The sequence below is a fragment of the Vulpes lagopus genome, chromosome 10, assembly GCF_018345385.1.
Source record: "Vulpes lagopus strain Blue_001 chromosome 10, ASM1834538v1, whole genome shotgun sequence".
Taxonomy (NCBI): domain Eukaryota; kingdom Metazoa; phylum Chordata; class Mammalia; order Carnivora; family Canidae; genus Vulpes; species Vulpes lagopus.
The window spans coordinates 79603971-79630274 of record NC_054833.1 but is presented as its reverse complement, the minus strand read 5'-3'; the positions used below and the strand labels follow the sequence as shown (position 1 = coordinate 79630274).

Here is a 26304-nt window from a genome sequence, read left to right as displayed (position 1 = left end):
CATCCTCTGTTGCTCTGCCTTTTGCTCCTCCCCCAATTTCCTATCCTCTGGCAACCACTGATCTTCTTACTGTCTCCACAATTTCACCTTTTCCAGAATGCCATATAGCTGTCATATGGCATGTAGCCTTTTCAGACTGGCTCCGTTCACTTAGCAATATACAGTTAAGTTCCCTCCATATCTTTTCCTTGGCTGTATTTTCATAAAGGCTAGGTGTATTCACACCAAGTTGAGTGACTTTACTCAAAGGAAGCTAAATGAAGGGTCTTTACCTCATCACTCCTTAGTAAGTTCTGCAAATCTTTGCCGTTGAAACTCTATTTCTAATCCTCTGTTGAAGGCTTTCCCATCACTAAGGCTTTTTGCTGCTAGTGAAGTGACCCCGTTATAATACAAATGTTCCTAGGAAGTCACATTTTATTTTTTTAAGGCTTTTATTTATTTATTTATTTGAGATAGAAAGAGTGAGAAAAAGAGAGCATGAGCAGGGGGCAGAGGGAGAAGGAGAAACAGATTCCCCACTGAGCAGGGAGCCCGATGCAGGCATCGATCCCAGGACCCTGAGATCATGACCTGAGCTGAAGGCAGACACTTAACCCACTGTGCCACCCAGGTGCCCCAAGGAGGTCACATTTTAAATAGGACCTGGACCCATAGCATTTTTCAGCGGGAAGGATCTCAGCATGAGCAGTTATTTTAATGGAGAATCATTATTTTAATGATTTCTTTATTTTAATGGAGAATCAGGATAGAGGCTTGCTAAAGAGTTTAGCACAATCACAGCCAAGTGACATGTCACTCACAGCATGTTACCTGTCACCTGAATGCAGGTTTGGATAGGGGCAGTCACCACACACCTGGACCAAAAAACTACAACGCAGGGTTCAACAAAAAATCTTTTGAATCTCATCCATGAACATATATACCATTAAAAGATTATATAACCCTTCTCAATAATAACAACATTTAGGTATATCGGACTATTCCTTTACCAATATGTGTAAGACGATTTGTCAGGCGTGCAGATACGCAAGGTGAAAACAACGTGCGCTCTCAGAAGGCGGACATAAGCCACTGCCTGAGGCAATCAAGGAAGGCTTCCCAAAAGAGGCGACATTCGGTCGGGCCCTGAAGGATAAGCACATATAGGTGGGAAAGGGCTACAGACAAGCAAGATGAGGAAAGTGTATGATGTTTATCCAGGAGGATGGAGCAGTTCAGGCATGGCTGAGAAAGGGCACACCGGCGTCTGACAGACACGAGGCTGGACACCCCCACGTATGGTGTCAGGGTGACCATAGCTACAGCTTGCACTGCGTCCTCACCACTGTTCCCAGGGCCGGGGCTGCTCCTCTAGGCTGAGCGTGGAGCACGTCTCCCTGAACACTTGACAAAAGGCAGTTTCCAGCAGGTTCTAGAGAACTCCGGGACCCTTTGCTTCCTCCCGGTGTCCTTGGCTGCTAGGTGTCCTCACTGTGTCCCCAAAGAACGTTTCCTTGTTCCTGAAGGGCAGACAATAGAATTCTTCAGAGACTCTCAGGAATGAGACATCGGGGCAGCCTTAATTCAGCCTAAGGGTAGAGGGTGGGCTTGCCTTCCAGGAAAGCCAGCTCCTCAACCAAGTGCCTCCAGCCCTCCTTCTACCCTAGGGCAGCCCTGTGCTTCCTGCTCTGCTGCCCCTGGGAAAGAAGCAAGCTCCCAGCCAGCCTCCTGCGGAGACAAGGCCCCAAGTGGCTTCAGTTCAGCCGCCAGTGATGCAGGCCTCCTCCAAGCCACCTCCTCAAGCCCGTCAGAGTATAGGGGGCTCCAGGCCTGCAGATCCCCCTCACAGAGACACCAAGGCCACACGCCAACGCCTGGGCCCAGAGGAGTCAGGGGTGTCGTGGACCAGGTGCAGCTCTTGGGAAAGGGCGGGCTTAGGGGGCTGATTTCCCACCAGCCCTTCCAGTACCTGTCTCCCCCTGGCTGCCCCCTGTCTCTGTGGATGAGCAAGCACTCGGGAACACGCACAGCACATACATCACATGCACACAACACATACATAACACACAACACACGTCATACACGTACTACACAACACACACACACAAAGCCACGCACATCACATGCACACAACACATACATCACACAAAACACACACCATACACATACCACACAACACATGCATCACACACATCACATGCATATAACACATACATCACACACACGCACACACACACACACACAAGCAGCACAGGTGGCCTTCTTGTTCCCTGCCCTCACACCCAGTGCCTCTCCACACTGTCAATCGTCCCTGACCAACCGCCCCCCCCGCCCATTAATTCTGACACCCTCAGGTACCTGCACACTGTAGCACCACTGCGGGCATGGAGTGTGGGGCAGTGCTCAAACCCGATGGACCAGGACTGTCCGGCCACCCAATTACATACCTCTGTGCTGGTGTGTAAACCTTTCTCCACCTCATTTCCTTACCTAGAACCAGAGGAGAAAGAAAAAGAATGGATTAAAGAACGTCAGATACATAAATAACAACAGCAGCTGTCGTGGAGTAGAATCTCAAGTAGCTCCCTCCTGCAGCCACCCTCAACAAGTAATTCAAAGCTTTCAAAGGAGCACACATTGGAATGCTCCTTGGGGGTCAAAGAGAGGCAATCACATGTGGGGGGGGGAGCAAAGGCTCAGGGGCAAATCTTGTCGCATTTAGTCCAATTTTTATTGTAAAGAACAGGAACACCACTCAAATTGCCTTGTAAGAGGTTAAAAACATTATTGCTTTGGCAAACCTGATCAATACTCCTACTATCCCTCCTTCTCTTCTTCCCTTGCGTTGAGCGCACCCTGTCTCCTAGTGAGACACACAGGCTGTGTCTCTCTCCTCCACACCCACTCCGACACCACATTTCCTAGCCTGGCTTGCACCTGCCTGTGAGCACGCAGGGAAACATAAATGAAGGAGAGGAGTACCATTCTCACGTCGCTTCTTTAAAGGAGAAACTAACTGCTCCTCTATCTTCTTCCGCTCTTGCCCCTTGGCTGAGAAATGGATCCCTGGCAGCAGTCCCTCTAGATGGAGAGATGGGAGGCATATGCTGAGAATGGCAGAGCTACTCTTGCAGCCTTGGACCTTTTACCTCTGGACTGTGATATGAGACAGAAGCAAACTTCTATCTTATCGAAGTCCTGCTGCTGGTAAGTCTTTGTTGTAGCAGCATACATACCCTCTCACTGACTAACACAATTCCCTTCAGGTGTGGCTTGATCCAGCAGTTTCCAACCATGTCACCCAGGATCTACTTCCTTTCGTTGTCTCTGATGTGCTTCCAATGATGTCTGTCTTATTCTCAGAATCTACATGTCCCCTTCCCTAACTGGTCCCTATACCCTCACCTCACCCTAACCACAGCCCTCAAACAGCTTTGGGGGCTTCTGTGATGCTAACAAAAATTGCTTTTATAAATACAGACTTCACCTTCTCACAGAACACACTCTAGAGAAGAGTGGTATTTCCTTCTATTAGTATTGACAAGGGCAAGAGGGACACTGAACACAGAAAGATAAGCTGGGGGATCCCTGGGTGGCGCAGCGGTTTGGCGCCTGCCTTTGGCCCAGGGCACGATCCTGGAGACCCGGGATCGAATCCCATGTCAGGCTCCCAGTGCATGGAGCCTGCTTCTCCCTCTGCCTGTGTCTCTGCCTCTCTCTGTCTCTCTCTCTCTGTGTGACTATCATAAATAAATAAAAATTAAAAAAAAAAAAGAAAGATAAGCTGGCAAAATTATATGACCTGGGTCACTCAGTGATCTTCTTTGCACATCTTGTTTAACTGTTTATCTAGAGCCATTAGATCAGGATTTACAGGGAGTACAATGGCCTCTAATGTTCACAGGGTGTGCTTCCAGGGCCCTCTTGGGTTTCTATTGTAGGAGGCAAGCACCTATTTCCCACAATGTCCAATCAAGACACACAATGGGGAAATAAACTCCCCTAAATGAAATTAAGTGCTGTTAGGAAGTAGAAATGAATACTGGGAAGCTAAACAATGGTAAATGTCCACTCCATCACCTATATGCTAATATTATCCAAACCTGTCACTAGCCTGAACCCTCTCCAGTGGCTCAGGACAGGACATGTCTCCAGAATCCATCCATTTCTCAGTCCCACCACCTTATGACACTAGCTATGTGGCCATCATGTTTCCACTGGACATCACCCAATAGCCCCCTCAACTGGGCCTTCCCATTTCCCATCTTGCTTTCCTCTAATCCTTCTTCTTCTTTTTTTTTTTTTTTTTAACATAATCAGAAGGGTCTTTCCTAACCTGCCTTACAACATCATCCTCTAAAAATCTGGCCCTTCCAACTCCTCCAGCCTTAGTAATTACAACCAGCCATTGCTGCACTCCCACCACCCGAGAGCTACACCGTCTGCTCTTAGTTCTTGAACCACTCAGTCCTCCAGTGCTTCTCAATGTGCTTTCCTTCCACTCACACACCTCCCCTATAATTTACTTTTTGAGTACTCAGGTAAACTTCATTTCCTCCAAAAGGCCCTCCTGACCAGTGAACTAGGTGAGCCTCCTTCTCTTTTTCATAACACAGAATTCTACTTTTGAAACACTCATCAGATCTTTTTTTTTTTGATACTCATTTACCATGTGCCTTCTCTTCTTGGCTGTAAGCTCCTTGCATTGCATATCATAAATCAGATAAATGTTTTAAGTAAGAATCAACTCTGCAAATTCCCAAATTACCACTCTGCCAATGCCTCTGCTTATTCAGGTATCACCTTCTAAGCTTCCTTCAGGTGCCAAGTCTTTCTTTGCTAGCCCTTGAAGCTGCAGAGAGTAAAGAGGTGTGATCCATACTTCAGGACCCTCAGAGTCTAGTATGCGAGTGAACAGCTTTAAAGGCAGAGGCCTTGGTTCCCTCACCTGTAAAATGGGGCTGTCTGCTAAAGCAGATGTCTCTGGTACCTTCATCACACCCTAATTTCAGCTGCAACTATGAGGAGTATTTCCACACAAGCTCAGAATCATCTTGTACTGCCACCTTTCCACCTCCAGCAAGCATCTTCCATCATTCAGCATTCTGCCCCAGGAAGCCCCAGGGCTTCCTCCAATATTGTCATCATCTACTTGCCCTGTGTAGGTAAGCTCAGTTCAGAAACGCAGAAGCATCAAGGACCCCAAGACCTCAGGACAGTTCCTAATCAACATGGCATAACTGGTGGGTAAATGCTCCAGCCACCCACTTTTCTAGAAGACAGAACTGAACCCACACTGTCTACCACAGTGACCTCAAAAACACAAATTTATTTTGTCTTTTCCTCTTTCCCTGTCTTCCTCACTCTGGTCCCTCAATCCTTCTTGGGATCCTCTGTACAGGTACCCACGCCCTTGTATCAGGCTCTACTTTGAGTGAAACCCAAATCAGGGCACCATATCCACAAAGTTATTCCAAAAATTACCTATAGTAACATGAGTGACATTCTAAACAAATTTCTTAGCACACTGTCCACGCTTAATAAATTGTGGGTATTAATGTAAACTATTATATTCTTGGGGGGGGGAGGATCAAGTGTAATCCAATAAGATGAATGCTATAATGGAAGCATAAAGTGGTTGAAAGCACAGAATGAGAACAGGTGAAGCAGCCCTGAAATTTGGAGGAAATCAAGGATGCTTCACGAAGTTTCTCTCAAACTGAGCTTTCCTAAAGGCCCACATATCAGGAGAGAGAATTCCCAAGAAGGGACCTAGAAAGAATGCAATAATGACATATGAAAGAACACGGCATGCTGTGGGAAGCATACAGAGTTCCATATCACAGGAGATGGTTTTTAGGGGTAGCAGTGGAGGGCACAGAGTGCCTTGGTCTCAAGGAGCCCCTACCGAGGGGAGAGACAAAGCCTGAGACACCCCCCAGAGATGGGCCACCAGGGCTCTCCTGCAGATAGCTGCAGAGAGGGATACACAACGTTCACTATCCATCTACACACATGCTTTCCATGCTTCTGTTTATTTACACTCTGCCTGGCTGGATGGAATCAAGGCATAATTCATGACCCACCCCTTCGGCACCCTGCAGAGAGGGGGAAGCAGGGACCATCCCTGTCAAGTGCCAGATGTTTGGCAGGGGCCTAAGGCTGCTGATGGCTTTGGAGGTAAAACAGGAAACTCTTCTAGGGCAGGAAGCCTGGAAGTGCAGAAGTCTGCCGAATGAAAGACAAGTGGCTTCAGAAATGTAGAGGATGACGAGACTCGGAGCACAGTCGAACACATCTGGGCCGCAGTCCCAGCCTTGCTCCCTGCCTGGCTGTGTGGTCCCCAGCAAGGCACTTCCTCAACCTGAACCTCAATTTCTCCAACTGATGTCCCTTCCAGCCCCGAGATTCCCAGAGTCCATGAGGCAGGACATGAATCGAACTTCACTTTGGAGCTTGAAGAGGATGGTGTTATCCCAAACCTCCTTTTCCCTCTGAATGAGCTGGTGGAATGAGAGGTCTTTGAACCAAAGGAGTTAAAAAAAAAACAAAACAAAACAAAAAAACAACAGAACAAAAACAAAAACCCTGAGGCCTAATCACCTGGCTTTGGAGTAAACAATTACTTTTAACCAATGAGACACGTGAAAGGGTAGATGGGATTGGGTGTGAAGGTGGGTGGGGAAAGAGCCAGACTGGCTCTTTGGAAATGCTGGTAGGCTAACTCACTTTCATCTGCTTATGTTAGTTCAAATTTGGTAGCCAAGGGATCCCTGGGTGGCTCAGCGGTTTAGCACCTGCCTTTGGCCCAGGGTGTGATCCTGGAGCCCCGGATCAAGTCCTGCATCAGGCTCCCTGCATGGAGCTGCTTCTCCCTCTCTCTCTCTCTCTCTCTCTCTCTCTCTCTCTCTGTGTGTGTGTGTGTGTGTGTGTGTGTCTCTAATGATTAAATAAATAAAATCTTTAAAAAAACAAATTTAGTAGCCAAGAGCTACTAAATTTTTCTCAAGGTTTTCCCTGTCTCATGTCCCTCTCTGCATCCTGCTCTAGCTGTGTTAGATGAACTACTCTGCATTCTCCAAAAATGCCTTTATCTCCTTCTTCTTTTTCTTTTTTCATATTGTGCATTCATTCAACCAGAAAAGAAAGAAAATGCTGATCAGCTGCAAATTCGAGATTTGTTTTTAAGTGAGTAACTTATTTCGCAATTAGTAATCCAAATAATGCTCTGGTACATGCTGTTTTTTACTTTTCTAATTGGTTGCGTAGATGTTTTATATAATTAGTAAAAATAAGCCATGTATGAAAATTCTAAACCTGCCATTCAAGGAACGGATCATAAAAGTCCTTCACTGGATTTTAAAGACATTCAGCTATAATTTCTCCATAAGCCCGAAGGCTGGCTGTCAAAGTGATAGAAGCTGTGAGGTTTCTTATTTCAAATAAGAATTTTTATGGTGTGGTCTACCTATGCGGGCAGGAAACTTAGGAAAAGGCAGGTAGGTTTCTCGGCGTTGAAACAGGAATGAAAAGAAGTTGGTGAAAGTCTATCTCTTTGAGTAAACACACTGGTTGCCTTTTCTACTCACAGGGTAGACTTGTTATAAAACAGGGGCAGAATTATTTGGTTTCCTATCACTCTGGGTAGGAAAGTGCCTTGTACTTTGCCCATTCAATTGTCTCCACGTGGAACATCTCTGCTCCTCCTTATGCATCCTTCAACTCTCACCTCAAATGCGTCCTTGTTTATTTTACCAGTGGTTGGATGGCCGGAATGGGCCATGGTCATAAAGTACATCAGAGGCAGACCAAGAGCAGAACAGGCTTCTAGCTACCCTGTTCTATATTCTTCACTCCACACCAGGGTTGCCCAAAGGGCACGGGGTCCTGAGTGTTTAGTTGTTTTCTGTTATCTGTCTTCCTCTCCGTTTTGCTAGAAAAGTCTTAATCCTTGTTAATACCAAAGGCTATAGAATATCCTGCAGTTCAGCTGCAATTTAGAAACCATTATTTTGTAAATTTAACACAGCACTTTCAAGTCATTTCAGCCTTTTCCTTCTACAACATCCATTAACGTCTTATAGAATTACTTTTCCAGAAAATACAATTTGGGAAACACTGCTCCCTATCATGATTGCTCCTCTGCATTTCCTCCCCACCTCTTAGCTGGGGAGCCAAGAAAGACCTTTGTTATATAAGTGAGATGCTAAGATATTTGGCCTCTTTTGTGGCTATAGGAGAAGTCTATTTTACATTTAAGTAAGAACCAAATCCAAAGAAAGTGGACAAAAAGAATGAAAGACAATTTAGGATAGAAGAAGGAAATGTTCAGTTAACGTATGTTCTACAATAAACATGTATTTGTTTTCAATTTTAAAGATACTTTAAAATTATGAGAATTCTATTACAAGGCCGAGGAGATCTTACTAAAGATTTGCAGGTTAAAAACTGGGAAAATGTGATTTTTTGCAATTTTAAGACTGCGAAACTATTGCTTTACAATATTTACCAGATTCCAGGTCGATTCCCATCATTACCTTAAATTAGTTTTTGGCTCACCCCCACGGAGGTGATCTAGATTCCCTTGCCCCACTGAGAGCCAGATATGTAAGTCCACCCTGATTGCTGAATTGGCCGAAGGGTCCTGCCAGTGGACTAAGCCCTGGGCCATCCCAGTTCCTAGAGATTCAGAATCTCCACCACCAAAGCTATGAGGCTCTCCCACAGAGGGTCAATGGAGAAGAAAAAATCAAGACAGGTGAGACCGTGAGGAGTTCTGGGAAGTTCATGGGCCTTGAAATCAGACCAGCCTGGCTTCGAATTCTGGGTCTCCCTCTTACTGCCATAGACCCAAAAGTTCCATATCCTCTCTGAACACTGTTTATTTCCTTTGGAAAGAAAATGGCCAGAGTAAAAGATGATAGGATTGTCAGGAGGTTTAAACCTGCTGAAGTAGGTGACAGAGGTGTTCCCTGGGGCCTCTGTTCCTGCACAGAGATCTCCAAAGGAACAGCTGGAGTCCCCTGTGAATGTCTGAAGCCCTCCTCCAGATATCTGCAAATTCTAGGGGCATCCCTTGCTCATATATATATATATATATGAGTCTAGGCTCCTATGTTAGAGTTGAAGACTGTCCCACTCAGCATTGAGAACAATATAAAATTCAGTCCATTCTTCAGTTTCTAGCAATAGCAATAATGATCACCATCATCATAATAAAATCACAGTTTATGAACATAGTACTACTTACTGACATTCCAGAGGGAGAGATTTACATTTAAAACATTAGGAATTTCCACATTAAGGTACAGCCTGTCCTTAAGACTTCCTTGGCCTCCTGCACACTACCAGGTGCCGTTCTCCATGCTCCACCTCACTGGCTTCTTCACTTGCACTGCACTTTCTGCACCTCCCCTCCCTTCTCTTCTTCTAGAGCAAAAAGCAAATTCCTCTCACATTCTCAGCCAGAGGAGTTTGACTCTTCCTTTGTTGCTGAAACTCCTGATAATGCCTTTATTCCCAAATAGTTTTTCCAGGTATTTTCATCAGAAAGACAGTTATCTCCCTGAGTGGAATTCTAGCCATTAAGACCAAACATTTAAAAAATCACTTCAGGGACACCTGGGTGGCTCAGGGTCCTGGGATTGAGTCCCTCATCAGGCTCCCTGCAGGGAGCCTGATTCTCCCTCTGCCTGTGTTTCTGCCTCTCTGTGTGTCTCTCATGAATAAATAAATAAAATCTTTAAAAAATAAATAAATAAAAAATCATTTCATTATGCACAGATACAGAACCAGTACTGCAATAGTGACAAGGAGCAGAGCGGGCTGGATGTCTTGTCTTCATTGCCCTATATCTTGTCTAGCTGTGTGAACATAGGTGACACGTCAAGCCTTGTGTCCTAACATGTAACATGAAGATTATAACAGCACTAAACTCATAGGGTATTTGTAAGAATTAAATTAGTTAGTACATGGAGAAAACTCAGAACACTGCATGGCACGTGATAAAGCCTCAATAAGTAGTAGTTATTTGTTTTTATTAACCAAGATCGACTCCATTTCCTCTGAGCCCTTTTTTCATCGTGGGACGATAGCCCTTTTCATCTTGCATCACCTACTTTAACTGCAGCCAACATCTCCTAAGGTGTTACCAAGAATATGTACCATTTTGAGCACTGCGGTTCATTATCATGACAAACTTCTAGCCAATGATACTTGCCTGGAGACAGTGATATGACTACACAAAAGCAATGCACTAGCAGCCTGGCATAACAATTTGGAGTCAGACAACCCAGGTTCAACTGTCAATTTGGAAATGTGCTTGCAGTGTTATCTTGGATAAGTTGGTTGACCTCTCTGAGATGGTTTCCTCATTTGGTAAATATGAGTAAAAATAAAACCTACCTTACAGAGTTGAGAGGATTAGAGATATAACATGTAGAGGAACATATATGCTTAGTACCTGGTACCTGCTCAGTGGGTTAGATGGTAGAGGTGGTCATGGACATGGAGGTATAGACATAGAGGTGGTCGTAGTAGAGGTGGTGGTGGTAGAGGTGCTGGTGGTTAAGATGGAGGTGGTAGAGGTGCTGGCGGTAGAGGTGATGCTGCTGAAGGTGGTGATGGTGGTGATAGCGGTAGTATAGGTGGAGGTACTGGTGGAGGTGGTGGAGGTAGAGGTATTGGTGGTGATGATGGAGGTGGAGGTGGGGGTGGGGGTGGTACAGGCAGAGAAGATGGAGGGAGTAAAGGTGGATATAGCAGAGGCTGTAGAGGTGGAGGTGATGGTGATAGATGTGAGGTGATGGTGGTAGGGGTAGTAGGGGTAGAGGGGGTGGAGGTGATGGATGTAGTGGAGATGGAAGTGATGGTGATGGAGGAGTAGAGGTGGAAATGGTAGAGGTAGAGGTTGTGGAAGTGGAGGTGGTAGTAGAGGTAGAGGAGGTAAAAGCGGTAGCAATGGAGGTGGAGGTGGTGGTGGGAGAGGTAGTAGAGGTGGAGGAGATGGAGGAGGTGGAGGAAGAGGTGGTGCGGGGGTGGGTAGTAGAGGTACAGGTGGTAGAGGTGAAGGTGGTGGTGATGGAGGTGCAGGTCATGGTGGTGGAGGTGGGAGAGGTAGAGGAGGTAGAGGGAGTAAACAGACAGCATAACCCGTAGGTTTACATGGTGGAGTCTTGTTCACCATTTTTCACCCGAGAGGCTGTGCACTCTACTTACAGTACACTACTTCCCAAGTCCTATTTACAAACAATCTTTGAAACACACTGAGAATATCCCTCACCCACTAACTCATCAATAGCAGTAACTATGGATAAGAGTTTCACAATTTTATTTTGTCCATATATTTATAGATCCCTGAGATCATGCCGTATAGATATTTTGTATCCTGCTTTTTACTTAACACAATATTAAAAGTATATTCCCATGCCTTTAAGTTTTTTATATACTTTAACAACCACATATTGTAAAGTTCTGCCATAATTTATTTAACAACTCTCTTTTTACTGGGCATTTAGGTTGTTTCCAATTCTTGACTATTATAAATAATGTAGCAATGAACATTTTTGTCTGCATTTTGGATGATTTCCTTCGGCTGAATTCCTAGACACAGAATTACTGGGCCAAAAAATATGAACTCACAATACATATTGCCATACTGTTATCCTGATCCTTCACATATCTGAAGACAATGGTCATGCTCCCAAGTTTTTTTCTAAAAGCAAAACATACCCAGATCCTTCCATCTTCCTCACATAATTCAGTTCCTGGTGCTGCCCCCATTCTTGCTCCTTTTCTGGGGACGACTCCTAAGCTGACATTCCAGGTTCTTCTGGCTCTGACCTACTTTACCTTTGCCCCTCGTCTGTAACATCTCACCTCACTCTGCAGGCACCTTCCCATCCATGGCCTCCCCATGTACACCCAGATACTGCATTCTGCTGTTCATTTGTGGACTCTATTCCTTCAGTCCAGGATGCCTTTCACACTCTTGATGCCTGGGCAACTCAAGCTCATTGGTCAAGAGAGGGCTCAATGGCTACCTCCCCTCTGAAGGCTTCTTGATTCCTTCCTCCCTGCCCCAGGCAGAACCAAACTGCTCTGCCACCTAGCACAGAGTCCCAGCACCAAACAGATGACCCGCTTATATGTGGATAATTCAGAAGTATTTAATAAAGACATTCTTTAGGGAGATGTGGGCAGGATGGAGGGAAACTCTAAGAAATAGCACAGTACCCACGAGCCGGTGAGACCTTTAACATCCCCATGTCTGAAGGACAGGAAGAGGTTACCTGGAACTCAGCAGGAAGGAGTTGTGTGGGAGGAGCTATGATTTCTCTCAAAGCACAAAATCAGTCCAAGGTAACCCCTGGAGAATAATACCATGACTTTATTCTTCTTTCTCTTTTCCATCTCCTGCCTAAGCTCCCATTAGCAGAACCCAATCAAATCCAGGGACTAGGAAACCTACTGATTCAGCGCATACAGGTCAGCATCCTGGAGTATGGAGCATGGTGGAGAAGGGTGGAGAGCAGATCTGAAGCACAAAGAGAAGAGCCCCATCTCATCCTATTAAAGCTCATTACCCTTTATTATAGTTAATTACCAGCAGGTATGCTTCACCATCTGGACTGAATAGATGTTGCCTCACACACCTCCAAACCATCTTCTGCACTATGACGTGACCACTTTGCTCTCTTAGTCAACATTCTTAAGAGCCCCACAGTGTCCCCAGTGCCTACAGAGCCAAAAAAAATAAAATAAAAAGTATTAGCATGACTAATGCCCCTGGTGGCCGGGCCCTTGCCTTCCTCCTCATGTCCTCAGGGCCACCTCTCCCTTTCCTCCTACTTCACAACCCAGCAACATGAACGTATGTCACTCCCTGAACACAGCATTGCCGCAAAGGGTCTATTCTTTTGTCCTGACCACACTACCCCCACTGGAAACCTCCTACTCGTTCTTTAAGGCTCCGCTCAAGGGTGACTTGCACTGTGAAACCCCCTGCCCCCACCCCCAGACAACTCTGGGCTTCTTCTCCAAAGTTCCTTTTACGGCCTATGTTTTATTAGTACTTTACATTATAGACGTTTATAACTCTGTATCCCCCAAATAAACTACAAGCTCCTCTAAGGCAGGGACCACATCTTGCTTCACCTATTTCCCTGGTACCTAAAGTCTCTGGCACATTGTAAACACTCAATATCAAATTAGTGAATGAAACATTGAATTGAATAAAGATATTTGCAATTTAGGTAGAGTTCTCATTTGCTGTATAGGATTGTTTTTTAATGTATGCTTGCTTTTTATGTACTTATAGGGGATGAGTGTGTGACAGAGGGCAGAAGCTTATGTCCTGGGCATCTCTCAGAACCAGGTGGCACTGGCCTCCATCTGTTCTGAGTAGAATTTCTGCATGAACGTCGGCATCCTTGGGAGGACAAGTAGGAGATCTATGTAGAGCCTACCCATTGTACATCCATTTGACAGATGGACCCTGTTAACAGGTAACTTGCCAACAAGCCCTTAGGAGCTCTTGTGTCTGCTTCCTAAATCCATTTTGGAGCAGAAATCCATTTTATTAGCTGAAGACAGAATAGACCAATTCTAAATATTTGGAAAAGCTTAATCTTGCAAATTAGCTAGCTGTCCTCTGGCCACATGGTGGCCACTTGTGTGGGAGGGAAGCAGGCCCATCTCAGGACAGACCTTTCTCTGTTTCTTGAGAAAACACAATAAAACACCCTTCTCCTTTCATCCACATCTGGCGGCTGCAAAAACAGTGACCCGTGGAATTCACATTTTCATACTTGACAATGGTAGGCCAGCGTCCAGAGGTTATTCTTGCTGTGTTTATGAAAGAGTGAAGCCTGTCAGGATAAGAAGGCTTCTGATGAAGTGCTTATTGAGAAAACATGCAGAGATTTCTGTTTCCCCAAATTAGAGAAGGAGCTTATGATAAGAAACCTTTTCATTGATTTCCCCTCCTCCGCTGCTTTCCTGCTGTCCGGCAGCATAATTACAAGCCCCAAGGTTTGGCCTGGTGAAGTCCTAGAGAAAATTCTCCAAAGTGGAATAGGTCAGGGGGGGGTCCTAACTCTCAAAACCAAGGAAATGCTGGCTGGACTGAAAAAGGAGATCTGTTGTTGGGGGTCAGGTTCTTAACTGCATGCTGATTGGCCAGTGGGAGTGGCCTGGGGTGAAGAGAAAAGCACCTTCTGAGAATACTAGATTGGAGGCAGGTAAATCCCAGGATGAAACAGGGACATCAAACAGAACAAGACTCAGCAAGGAAGGACATTATAGGACAGAGCAGAGCAGCGGTGAGACAAGATTCAGAGTTCATGAGGACGCGGGGAGGGATGCTTAGGGCCATTCCTCCACTAACTAGCAGGCAGCTTCATTGCTTAGACTGCCTCGTGTCTAGGTGTGAATCTACTGAGAGCACTGAAGGGACAGCCTAAGTGGGCATTGATGAGAAACTATATTCAGCAGTCATTTTTGCCCTCGTTGATATAAAAGTAGGAGAAATTAGTTTGCTGAGTCACTGATCGGTTCATTCAACAACATTGCATTAGACTTTTACTCCCTCATGGGCCCCGTCCTGGGCCCTGAATTTACAGAGATACAGCAGACATTCTCTGGGCACTGAACAGGCTCCCTGATCTCCACCAGGCACCCTCTCTCTGGGCCTCACTAGAGCAGGAGATTTCTAAACCCCATATCAGGCCAGGGCATTCCGGGAAAAAACCCCCACAGTGGCTCCTCTTTAAGGAAAGGGAGTAAGTCTCAGCCCCTTAGCATGGCACATAGCCCCCTCCTACCTCTCCAGCCCGACCACGGTACCCCTGTCCCAACCTAGCCCAAGATCTCTGCCTCCAGGCCTTCGTGTGGGACTTGCTCCATGCCCATGGTGATATTTCCTCTTCTGTGCCTACCCAATCCTTCTGGGCCTGCAGTTGTTCCCTTAGATGTTACTGTCCAACCCCAACACCAGACTTCGGTCCTGTGGTCCTCAGGATGTCTGCATATCCTGTTACATAGCCCGCATTCCCCACTGTCTTCGAAGCACTCTCCCTGCCTGCTTCCCTTGTCTGCCTCTCTTAGGAGCCAGACAACTTCACAAAGGTGACTGTCATCCTCTTCACCTTGTTATTTCCCTACACACAGTGAAAGGAAGGGTGCTTATTCGTCCATGCTCAGAATAATCACGCCTGGACTGCCGCCTACATTGTTCACCCCAGGCTAGACACTTTCATAACTATCTCATATAATCTTTACAAAAACTGCAAGAGGATCACATTAAGATCTCCCTTTCCAGGTGTGAGTCTGTGACTCAGAGAGGGTGAGGAATTTGCCCAAGGTCTCAGAGCTCAGAAGCGGTGGGTGGCAGCAGGATAAGAGAGTACTCTCTTTCTCCACGGCCACTGCAGGGTCATTCGTGCCAGCCCAGCTATCTGCACTTTAGTGACAGCTCTGCTACCCGACCCAGAAATGGAGGAGGAGGAGGAGGAGGAGGAGGAGGAGGAGGAGGAGGAGGAGGAAGAGGAACTCTAACACACCTCACTCCTCAGAGATAATCAAGGCTACTCTAGTTTTATTTCTAAAGGAGTGGCTTTTCTTACCTAAAGGTTATGTTGCTAAGGGTTTGGATTCTATTCAAAGGGATTAATCTTCTTCTAATGGCCTCTGTACATAATAATGGGAGAAAGTATGCAGGATGAAGGCTTTCGTGTGTGAAGTCTCCTGAGAAAGTGGTAACAAGGGAACCTGAATGGGACTGTGGGGTCCTCCTGGCTTCTGGATCCCACTCTTGAGGGTGATGGATAGTGGGTGGGATGCATGCTGGTACAAAGAAGAAAATCCAGTCCCCAGGCCAGCAATGCCATGCAAGGCAGGCTCAACAGAACAGAGGTCTGCACACTTTTTCCTCATGTACCCTTAAAATAGCTCTTGTACCCCCTCACACATTTTAAGTTGACATCTGAAGTTTTTCAGCGAAACTTTAAACATGTTGTAAATATTGACATTTTAAAATAAAATTGCTACATTGCTCTTTTGCATGTACCCTATTTGGTCTAAATACCAGTTACTTAAAACCCACCACAATCCATTTGAAAAATGTACAAACAAACTCTTCTGTAGCAGCTGGAGATGGTACATTATTCTTTTTTCTTCTCCAAAAACTCCTTGAACTCCTGTTTCTAGGTCACTTCTCCCACAGGATTTTATCCTAATGTATTAGATTTTTTATGCTAGAACCTTAGTCATTTATTGATCACTCAGCACTTCTGTGAAATGTATGCATAAATTTTAAAATTGATTTACTTTCCTGAAACCATAAAGCAATAGGTGTTTAAAAGAGGGGTGGGGAGGGAGATGATGAATGGTGCTGTGGGAAAGAGAGGAGAATTTGCCAGAAGGAAAACTGTTGGTGAGATCAATGGTAGGAAAAAACATACATGGAAGTTGAGGGGCTAGAAGTTGATTCCCCTAAAACTATCTATGCCTACACATTTCTTGAAGAGTCTTTAGGGGGCAGCCCACGTGGCTCAGTGGTTTAGCACCACTGGGTTCAGCCCAGGGCGTGATCCTGGAGACCCGGGATCGAGTCCCACATCAGGCTCCCTGCATGGAGCCTGCTTCTCCCTCTGCCTGCGTCTCTGCCTCTCTCTCTCTCTCTCATGAGTAAATAAAAATAAAAGTAAAAATCTTTAAAAAAAAATAAATAAAAGTCTTTAGGTACCTCCACAGGGGCATGTGCCTCAGATTCAAGACGATGAAGCGGAGGTCTGAGTTAAAGCCACGTCCTCCTGACCCCAGACCTCTTACCAGCAGCTTTCGAGCTACTAGATAGTCAGGGAGTGAATGTGATCTACACCCACCTGTGCCTTAAGTTCAAACCAAAATCCCTCAGCAACCCTGAGATGCTATTCGGACAGCTCCACAACATCTCAAAACACCCATTAGCTCTATGGGAACCAGTGGATATCCAACTGGGAAGAGCACCCGCGCCTGGATGGCAGGGCTAGAAAGGACACAGGAGTTCACTCTGATTTGGGAAGAAGCAGCGGTCACCACTACAGTTCCCATGAGCCCTCATCTCCAGACCCTGGTCTCATCTGTCAACCCCCAACTACCTGAAATACTTTCCCCACTATATTATCCGTGTTGTGCGCCCAACTGGAAACATTCATTCTTTGGACTTTGATGATTTTACTTAAGTATCACCTCCTCTGACTTATTTAGCAAAACTGATTACCATATCCTCTGCATATTAAGTAGTATTCTTAAACGCAGCACATCGTGCTATCTATGTGTGAGTGACTGTGTCTTGCCTTCTTTGGAGACACGAACCATATCTAACCATCCAGTTTCCCATTTAGTCAATAACTGGGAAATGACTAAAGTCATGAAGGGATAGTCAAAGGAAATGTTTCTAGAAAAAAGTTTTATGGGCCAATTGTGTGTGTGTGTGTGTGTGTGTGTGTGTGTGTATAAGATTTAGGTACTTTTTTTCTTTTTTAAGTGAGATTTAAGTAGTTTTTTTTTAAAAAAAAGATCTATTTATTTATTTTAGACAGAGCAAGAGACACACACACACAGGGGAAGGGCAGAGGGAGAAACAGAATCTCAAGCAGAGCCCACACTGAGTGCAGAGCCTGACATGAGGCTCAATCCCGCAACTCTGAGATCATGACCCAAGCTGCAATCAGAAGTCAGATGCTTAACTGACTGAGCCACCCAGGCACCCTGAGATTTAGGTACTTTTTAATGTCAGCTGTTGAAGTTACTTGCTTTGGCCCCTAAAGTATACCATGCTCAGGAAAAATGGCTTCAGATGCTCTACAGGAGCTGCAGCACATAGTGAAATCTATGTTCATTTTCTGTTTGCATTCCATCCACCTGTTGCTGAACACCACTGAAAAAGACCTTGATCATTTTTGAAAACACAGGGCATCCCAGGTAGCAGAAGGTAAAGTCATCAAGAGTTGCACGACCATCTTATTAGGATGTAAAACAGTACATTTAGCCAGGACTGTCTTAGCTCCTAGAGAAATGTGTCAGCAAACATGTCATACAAGCCACTGTGCTGGGCTAAGTAGAATTCATTCTGATCCTTCAGATGTTGGTTTTGTTCTTGAATTCCTCAGATGTTCTGACCCCACCTACCCCACGGATGGACCTTACTTATGGATGCAGAAACTTAAATCATTATTGTACTATAGGTAGATTATGCTTAATTTCTCTAATTTCACTTTTATTTTATGTTCTTCAAAATAAAATTTTCATTTCAATCCTGTACAGATTTGATTCCCTGAATCAGTTTATTGTCTCCATCCCAGTTTATTAATTATAGCTTCCATCATTGTGAATTTTATTTTGTGGCTATAATATCTACCAAACCCAATATCTCATATCATATAATGCAGATCTAATTTCCACAAGAAACTTTGATTAATCCATACATTTTTTTTCTTGTTTGGTTCAATAACAAAGATGTGCATATGCAGATTGAATCACTGCCAGTTTTATTTTGTGGTGACTCCTTACCCACATTCAGTGTGCCCTGGGAAAGACTTTGGAGTTTCAAATGATACCAACACATTGTGATCCTTTGGTCAAGCTTAGTCTAAATTAACAATAAGATGGAAAGTTTTACTCAGGATTTTGTTGGTCACAACAGGAAGGATTAGAAAGGGGGGGGGGGGTGTCAAGCCACTCTGTTTCCTGCTTGAACAAACAGGTGTATAGAGGACCCAGGACACAGAATATCCAGAAGAGGCCTGAATACAAACAGCATAGAGATGAGGTTGAGGAGTTTCGATGGGGACAGTGTGTGAATGGCCTTGAACATGGTCAAGATGCAGTTCAATTACAACTGCTGTTGGGGCTAGGTCACCCTTTCCAAGCGTCTGGCCCTCCAGTCTCCTGGCTTCTTGGAGGAATCATCAGTCTGGTCCGAGGCTATTCATGGAGTGTGCTGTTCTTGGGCTGTGACCCCTTTTAGGCCAGCACATGTGTGCTTTGCTTCCTGCTTCAACCACATGCCTCAGTTGTGGGGCAGAAACTGAGCACAGTTAGGAAGAGACAGTGAACAGCAGGGCGCAACCCAGGCATTTCTGGGTCCTGGGTTGAGACACAATCATAAAATATCCTCAGGGACACCTAGGTGGTTCAGTGGCTGAGCGTCTGCCTTTGGCTCAGGTCATGATCCCGGGTCCTGCTTCTCCCTCTGCCTATGTCTCTGCCTTTCTCTATGTGTCTCTTGTGAATAAATAAATAAAATCTTTAAAAAATATTTATTATTTTCTTTTAAATATCCTCAAATTTTCACCATTCTTCCTCGAGCAAGTTGGTTAAACTTATGCAGGGTCCATTTTCTCACGTGTAAAATGAGAGAGCTGGTGAGATTTCATGAGAAGAACTTCTCTCAGGGAGCGCTCACTGTAGGCCCAGCACTCCTCTGGGTGCCTTACAGAAAGGGGCTCACCCCGCAGAACAACCCAATCAGGCAGGCACTAGTCCGACTCTCTTTACAGCAGGAAACCAAAGCCCAGAGAGGTTAGTAACTCGTTCAAGATTTCACAGTTAGTTCTGGGTGGACTTGAACCCTGGGACTCTACTTGTTAAGTAACCCCCTCACCAACACACACACACACACACACACACACACACACACACACACTCCACCTAATTAATTAGCATGAGTGTCTGAGGTTTTTAGAGCAAGTGGGCTCCTTGATTGGGAAACCTGCAGAAGTGCCCTGCCAGAGGGCTAAGCATAGAGGTGACATGATGAAATGTAAACTTTAGAAAGATTGTTGTGCCTATCCTCTCCCAAGGTTAGGACTGAAGCACCCTCCCTAGGATGTGGGAAGTCACGTGAAAAAAAAATAATAAATTCAGACTGCAGACTCTAGAACAGGAAGGGCTTTCCCATGTCAGCTGCCCTGACCCCCTGCTGTTGTCTGAGATCCCCAGGGGAGGACCTGGGCACAACACTGAGGCAAGTTACAGCGAGCTCCCATTCCAGCAGCTCCTACCTCAGTTCTAACCCAGTCCTCCAGCGCCACACTGCCTCAACAGCATTTGGGAAAAGAGTAAAAAGAATAACCCAACCAGTGTGATCATGGTGTTCTCCTGTGAAAGAGCCCATAGACACACCCCTCAATGCCTGACCTCCGCTTAGCCTCTCAGATTTCTCTGGAAATAACACTCTCCTTATCCTGCACAGTTCCCAGCAGACTTATCCGTTGGCCTTTCCCTGGGAACAGAGGTACTTCAGAGACATCTACTTCTGACTGTCAGAATGAGAAAAACATCTGAATGGTGTTGGAGGGGTGGAGTGCAAGGTTTCAGTTCTTTTGATGCTTTTAACCTCTGTTTTAACCCACTGCAAACTTATCAGACACCTCCTTTTTCCCTCTGCGTTTCCCCCTCTCCCCTTACCTAGCCATCTCTCCAAGTGCCTGCCTTTGCAGACAGCCCACTTAGATCTGGATCATAACTTTTCCATGGCATAGTTGCACAGCCCCTGAGCAAGTCACTAAGTACCTTAATTATTCTGAGCTTCAGGTTCCAAATCTATGAAATGTGATAATTGTATCTTCCTCAAGGAGTTGTACTCAAAGGTTAAATGAAATTGCACAAAGGGCAATGTTTGTAAAATATCTTTAAATCATCCCCTCCCCTTTTTATGATAAGCCTGAGCAGCACGTCCCCTACATCAAAGTAGAGAAATAGAATAACAAATGCTACCTTATATTTTCATGGCACTTGAAGTCACACATTAGTGTTGCTACATTGTTGGCTCTAATTTTGTTTACTGATGCATGAGTGAAATTCCATTCTCCAAGTATTTATGAAAACTTAAGAGTACCTACCTCCTTGTGTTGCTGTAAGGATTAAGTGAACTCATTCAAATATTTAGAAAAAGAGTTATTTCTTATTATGTATATTGCTATTATGATTGTAGACCAGCGGCTTTGATAGCTGCCAAGAACATGGAAATGAGTAAGACACAGATTTTGCCCTCAAGAAAGGTCCAGGCATCATATTGACTTCTTTTAAAGGTAAATGAAAAGAAGCTCAGAGAAGTAATTTATTTGCCAAGATTGTGAGTTGTTATGCGACTGGGACAGGGCTCTAACCCAAACCATTTGAGTTGGAAAAGATTTCCATGTTCTGCACACCACCGTATCAGATCATATTGTTTGATTTCAGCTCTCCTCCAACATGATCAAATCCTTGATCATGACTGTTACTACCAACCAGCTTTATGACTCCTGTGCTGAGATGCTCCTTGGGTTTTTTTTTTTTTTTTTTTTTACAGATTTTTTTTAAATTTTATTTTATTTATTTATGATAGGCACACAGTGAGAGAGAGAGAGAGAGGCAGAGACACAGGCAGAGGGAGAAGCAGGCTCCATGCACCGGGAGCCCAACGTGGGATTCGATCCCGAGTCTCCAGGATCGCGCCCTGGGCCAAAGGCAGGCGCCAAACCACTGCGCCACCCAGGGATCCCGCTCCTTGGGTTTTAAGGACAGAGAACAAAGAGAAAGAGGGTCTAGAAAATTATATATATATAATTTTATATATATAATTAAATAAAATTTTATATATAATATTATATATAATTTTATATACAAAATTATATGTAATTAAATTAAATAAAATTTTACATATAAATTTATATATAATATATAACTATATAATACTATATATAATATATAACTATATAACTATATATTATATGTAAAATTATAAATATATGATTTTTATATAGTTTACATAGATAAATTATATAAGTTAAATATATATGTATAAAATATATAATTACAGATAAATAATTATAAATTATAAAAGATTCTTTATCAATATATATTATGTTTGAATTATTATATTATTACTAAAATACAATTTTTATTATTATGAATTTATAAATATAAATTTAAATATATACATATATATGAAATCACACATAAATGGAGAGAGAAACAAAGCCTGTTGTTTACGAGGCACCAACCTAGAGATCCTTTTACTAGATACCTTCATATATCTCACTTATGATGAATATTGCTGCCCTCGTTATTCTCAAAACCACATCCTAACAAAAAATCATATACTTCTCAGGTAGCGGGGGGAGGGTTCTGGATCTGAGTCAGAGCAGCTTCTAATCTAACACCACAGAATTTACATTCCAAAAATATTGAGACAGTATTGGAGCTGTCTTCCTAGTTTGGTAGAGTTGACATCTAGAGTGTTATAAGCATTTCAGATTTGCTCCGTCTAGCCTTTCATTCTACTCTTATCAAGCAGCTTCTAGATCCTGGCTCCTGTGCTAGGGATCAGAGATGTGAACAACGCTGTCCTAGCCTGCAGAGAGAACCATACAAAGATAATGACAAAAGATGAGAAAATAAAAGTATATTCCCAATGAGTCCCAAAGGTGAGATGGTTAGCATGGTGTCACACTCGCTTGTGACACAAGAGAAAAGACTATGTGGTGAATGACCACATAGTGGGCCAAGTGAAATACCAACCCAGGGCTCACATCCTGATCACTTTCTTCCATTTCACAGGTTCTCTAAATAACTGCCCTCCAGGTGGGTTAGGACTACTCAGCAAGTGCTCACTGAATGGACGAAAGCTGGACAACCCAAGAGAAAGGTCAGCATCTGGGAGAAGTCTACTCTACTACACACCCATGTAACTTTTCCTCTATGCAGCTCAGTCCACAATACATACTGAGGACCTACTGTGTACTTGGCACTTTTCCAACCATCAGTCTGATTTCATCAAAGAACTCACCATCCCGTAAGAAATCAAACAAGCCAATGTAAAGAGCACAATCCAATGAATCCAATATGCTAATGTGACCAGCACACACGAGCCACTCAAGAGTTGCAATCAATAAAGGAACTTTATATGTCTCTCACCTGCTCAGTGGGGTAGTCTTTCCTATATTCCTGATGAAGATGAGGCAGGCCCCTGACTGCCTTGTTTACTCTTAGATGATCAGAAGTTTGGTAGTCATTTAAAATCCTTAATAAAGGGCACCTGGCTGGCTCAGTCGGAGGAGTATATGACTCTTGATCTTGGGGTCGTGAGTAGGAGCCCATGTTGGATGTAGAGATTACTAAAAAAAGAATAATAAATAAACTAGTTTTAAAAAATCCTGAAGTAAAATCTTAATTCAGCAAAGTCAATGTAATAAGCAAAGCTTCCAACTTTGCAGAAGATGAATGCTTTCTCCTCCTCCTCCATTTCTGGTCTACTGCAGTCCAGGGAAGGGTTATAGACAGTGTCTGCATCCTTTCACACCACACCTCCTCCTCCCACAACTTTGCTACCTTTGGTCTGGGGGCATCATTCTTCCCCACTATCCTGCAGCCCCTGAGGCGGCACACAGTCAATCCTGCATGTAATAGGCCCTCTGTGATAAATTTTTGACAGATTCATTTGAAGACGCTGTTGACTACAGCTGTATGGCATTACCGTTCCCATTGCATCCACTGCCCATCTTTCTGCAAGAGCCTCCAGTATCCATTCATGTATGCGGTAATGGAGACAACATACCCTGTACCGTAGCTGTTGCCCCTACAGCATTTCTCTGCTGCTAATGAAAGAGCGAATTAATCTTTCTTGAACCTCTATATGTCAGGTACCAATCATTTCACTCATTTCCCAAAATAACCCTAAGGAATATGTATCACTTTACCACTTTTCCAGATAGGAAAAGTGAGTTTCCAGCAGGTTAAGTAACATGCCTGAAGACACACAGCATCTACAGGGCAGAGTTAAGTTTAAGGAGCTCTGACTCTGAAACCCATGGGCCGTAATGAAAGGACAAGTCAATTATGAGACAGGAGACCTGGGGCTCATCTCAGCTCTGCCATTCATTTGACCATGGCCTTGGCTAATTTCCACCTCCTGTCTGAGTCTGAGTTTCCTCATCTGTAGATGAAGGAGCTGGATACGGTGACCACTGTGGACCTTCCAGTTGCAGAGCTCTGAACTACTGATAGGTGCTTAAGTTAGTCCCACTGGCCAGCCTACATGTTTTAATTCAGAATTTCCCTTGTGGTAATCTCTCTTGTCTTGTTATTTCCTGCCTGCACTTCTAATCTCCTTCATCTGGGGTCATTCGTATTTCTTTTATGTTACTCATGTTTACAGAGGGCCTGATTTAGCATCATCTGCAGATTTCATCAAAGGGTATTTATTCACCACCTACTTAAGGGACCTTAATGGGCCAAGTGAAATACCAACCCAGGGCTCACATCCTGATCACTTTCTTCCATTTCACAGGTTCTCTAAATAACTGCCCTCCAAGTGGGTTAGGACTATCCTGAAAACCTGGGGCTTTGGGTCAGCTGGACCTGGGTAGAAAACTTATGAGTTACTTAACCTTTAGCCAACCTTTCTGGACTTCAGTTCCTTCATCTAGGAAACAGGAATAATTACACCCACCTCAAAGGGCTGTTTGAAGTACTGGCACTGTGTGTGGAATATGGAATGGTCCAATCCAAGGCCTGGAATGAGTTACTGCCCTTCCACCTTCTCCAACACTCAAGGCTTCAGGAATGGCCGCCAAGAAAACAGAGCTTTCAAAAGAGGTTCTCTCTTTATCTGAATAGCATCATGGAGAGTTTTCCTGCAATGACATATAATATTGCCCATATGCCTCTTAACACCTCTTAGACATATATTATGTACCTTTGGCCTATAATAAGGAAGGGAAACAAAAATCTCAGGTCTCCCTGGTGAGTGACCTTGGAGAGGTTATTTAATCTTGCTAAGCCTCTTTTTATGAGGCTTCTCTAAGTCTCTACATTTTTCCACAGCTGTGAGGATTAAATGGAGTAATGCAGATATAATGTCAGGCAATGATAGGTACTTCATACGTCAGATGGCACTACATTTGAATCCCCTCTACCATTTACTAACTTGAAGACCCCTTTAAGGCCTAATTTCTACAGCTGTCAAATGGGGATCATGATTCTTATGTTTAATGTAATTGTGCAGGTCCATGCAGTGCCATTAGTGGGAGTGCCTATCACATACAAAGTGCTTGTATATGGTAAGATCTATCCCTTTACTTTTCCTAGATGCTTTTGAGTTGTGTTGTCATGATTAAGAAGAACTAAGGGGTATATTTAAAGAAAAAAAGAGGTAGAGATGCACAAGGGCAATACAAGAGACATATATTCCTTTTGTTTGTCTGGGTTTTTTGGAGGGTTCCTAAGAGTTAAACTTGGGGCAGGATCGAGATATCAAGATGGTTCCACATAAACAAAAACTTTACTAGGGGATTACATTTGGTTCATATCAAAATCACTCAGATCCAAAGATGCATTCCAAGCAGTTGACATCCATTTCAGTTGGATGCTAATCCCACTTTAAAAATTAATCCAAACTTGACAAGAAGCTGATCTCATGTACCTCACCAGGACATCCCACTCCCAATCAGTTTCCTACGAAGGAAATGGGGAGCCTGGCTGTCAAAGCCAGAAATGAAGACACGCCTTTCCCTCATTCCAGCTGAAATGTGCAGTTTCAGAAAGGACTGAAACAGTCTGGTTAAATCTCATAAATCACTGCTGCTATAGCCTCTTTGCCTTTCACTTGAGATTTACCAAAAAAATAAAATAAATAAAATAAAATAAAGCACTCGTGTCCTTTCCTGAGATCACTGGATCCTAGAGCCCCAGCACTGGAAGGGCCTCCAGGAGCTTGACTCTTCCCTTCTCATCAGTCCTTCACACCAAATAGTTACCAAAGCCCACAGTTCTGTCCTCCTGCCATTCCCTAAACCCAGCTCTTCAACTTTATCCCAGCTTTTGCTCCGTTGGTCAAAATCTCATCACTTCTCACTTAGACTATTGCAGTTATATCCCAAATCTTCAGGACTCAGCCTGTCCATCCCCTCTCCTGCAGTCAGCATCTTTACAATATGCCAATATGACGATACTACTCTTTGTTTAAAAGCCCCCAGCAGCACCTCTCAGGATCAAGTACAAAGTGTCCACTTTCACTGCTGACACTGGGCATGTTCTGCCCCATGTCTATCTCTTAAGATTCTTTCTCTGCCACTGTACCCCCTTATACTTTGTACCCCAGCCATAATTAACTTTGAACTGCTGTCTTATTTCTGGAATGCATTAATACACCTGGAACAACCAGAGATCCCCAATGCACTCTTCAAAACTGACATAAATATAATCTCCTTTTGAAGGCTTTCCTGACTTCTCTCCATCCTCAAGCACAGTTATCTGCTTTCCTGCCTGTAGCCCCACACACGTGTCATCACTCTGTTT

General features: G+C 44.1%; 1 long non-coding RNA gene across 1 annotated transcript; it reads right to left on the bottom strand.

The window, feature by feature from the left end:
* Nucleotides 1-516: 516 nt before the first annotated feature.
* LOC121500242 lies at nt 517-24623 on the bottom strand. The gene is made up of 3 exons (XR_005990341.1): nt 24458-24623; nt 22924-23123; nt 517-1502 (listed from the first exon to the last, which is right to left on the bottom strand). It is a non-coding gene; the product is annotated as an uncharacterized LOC121500242 (long non-coding RNA).
* Between the last annotated feature and the right edge of the window lie 1681 nt (nt 24624-26304).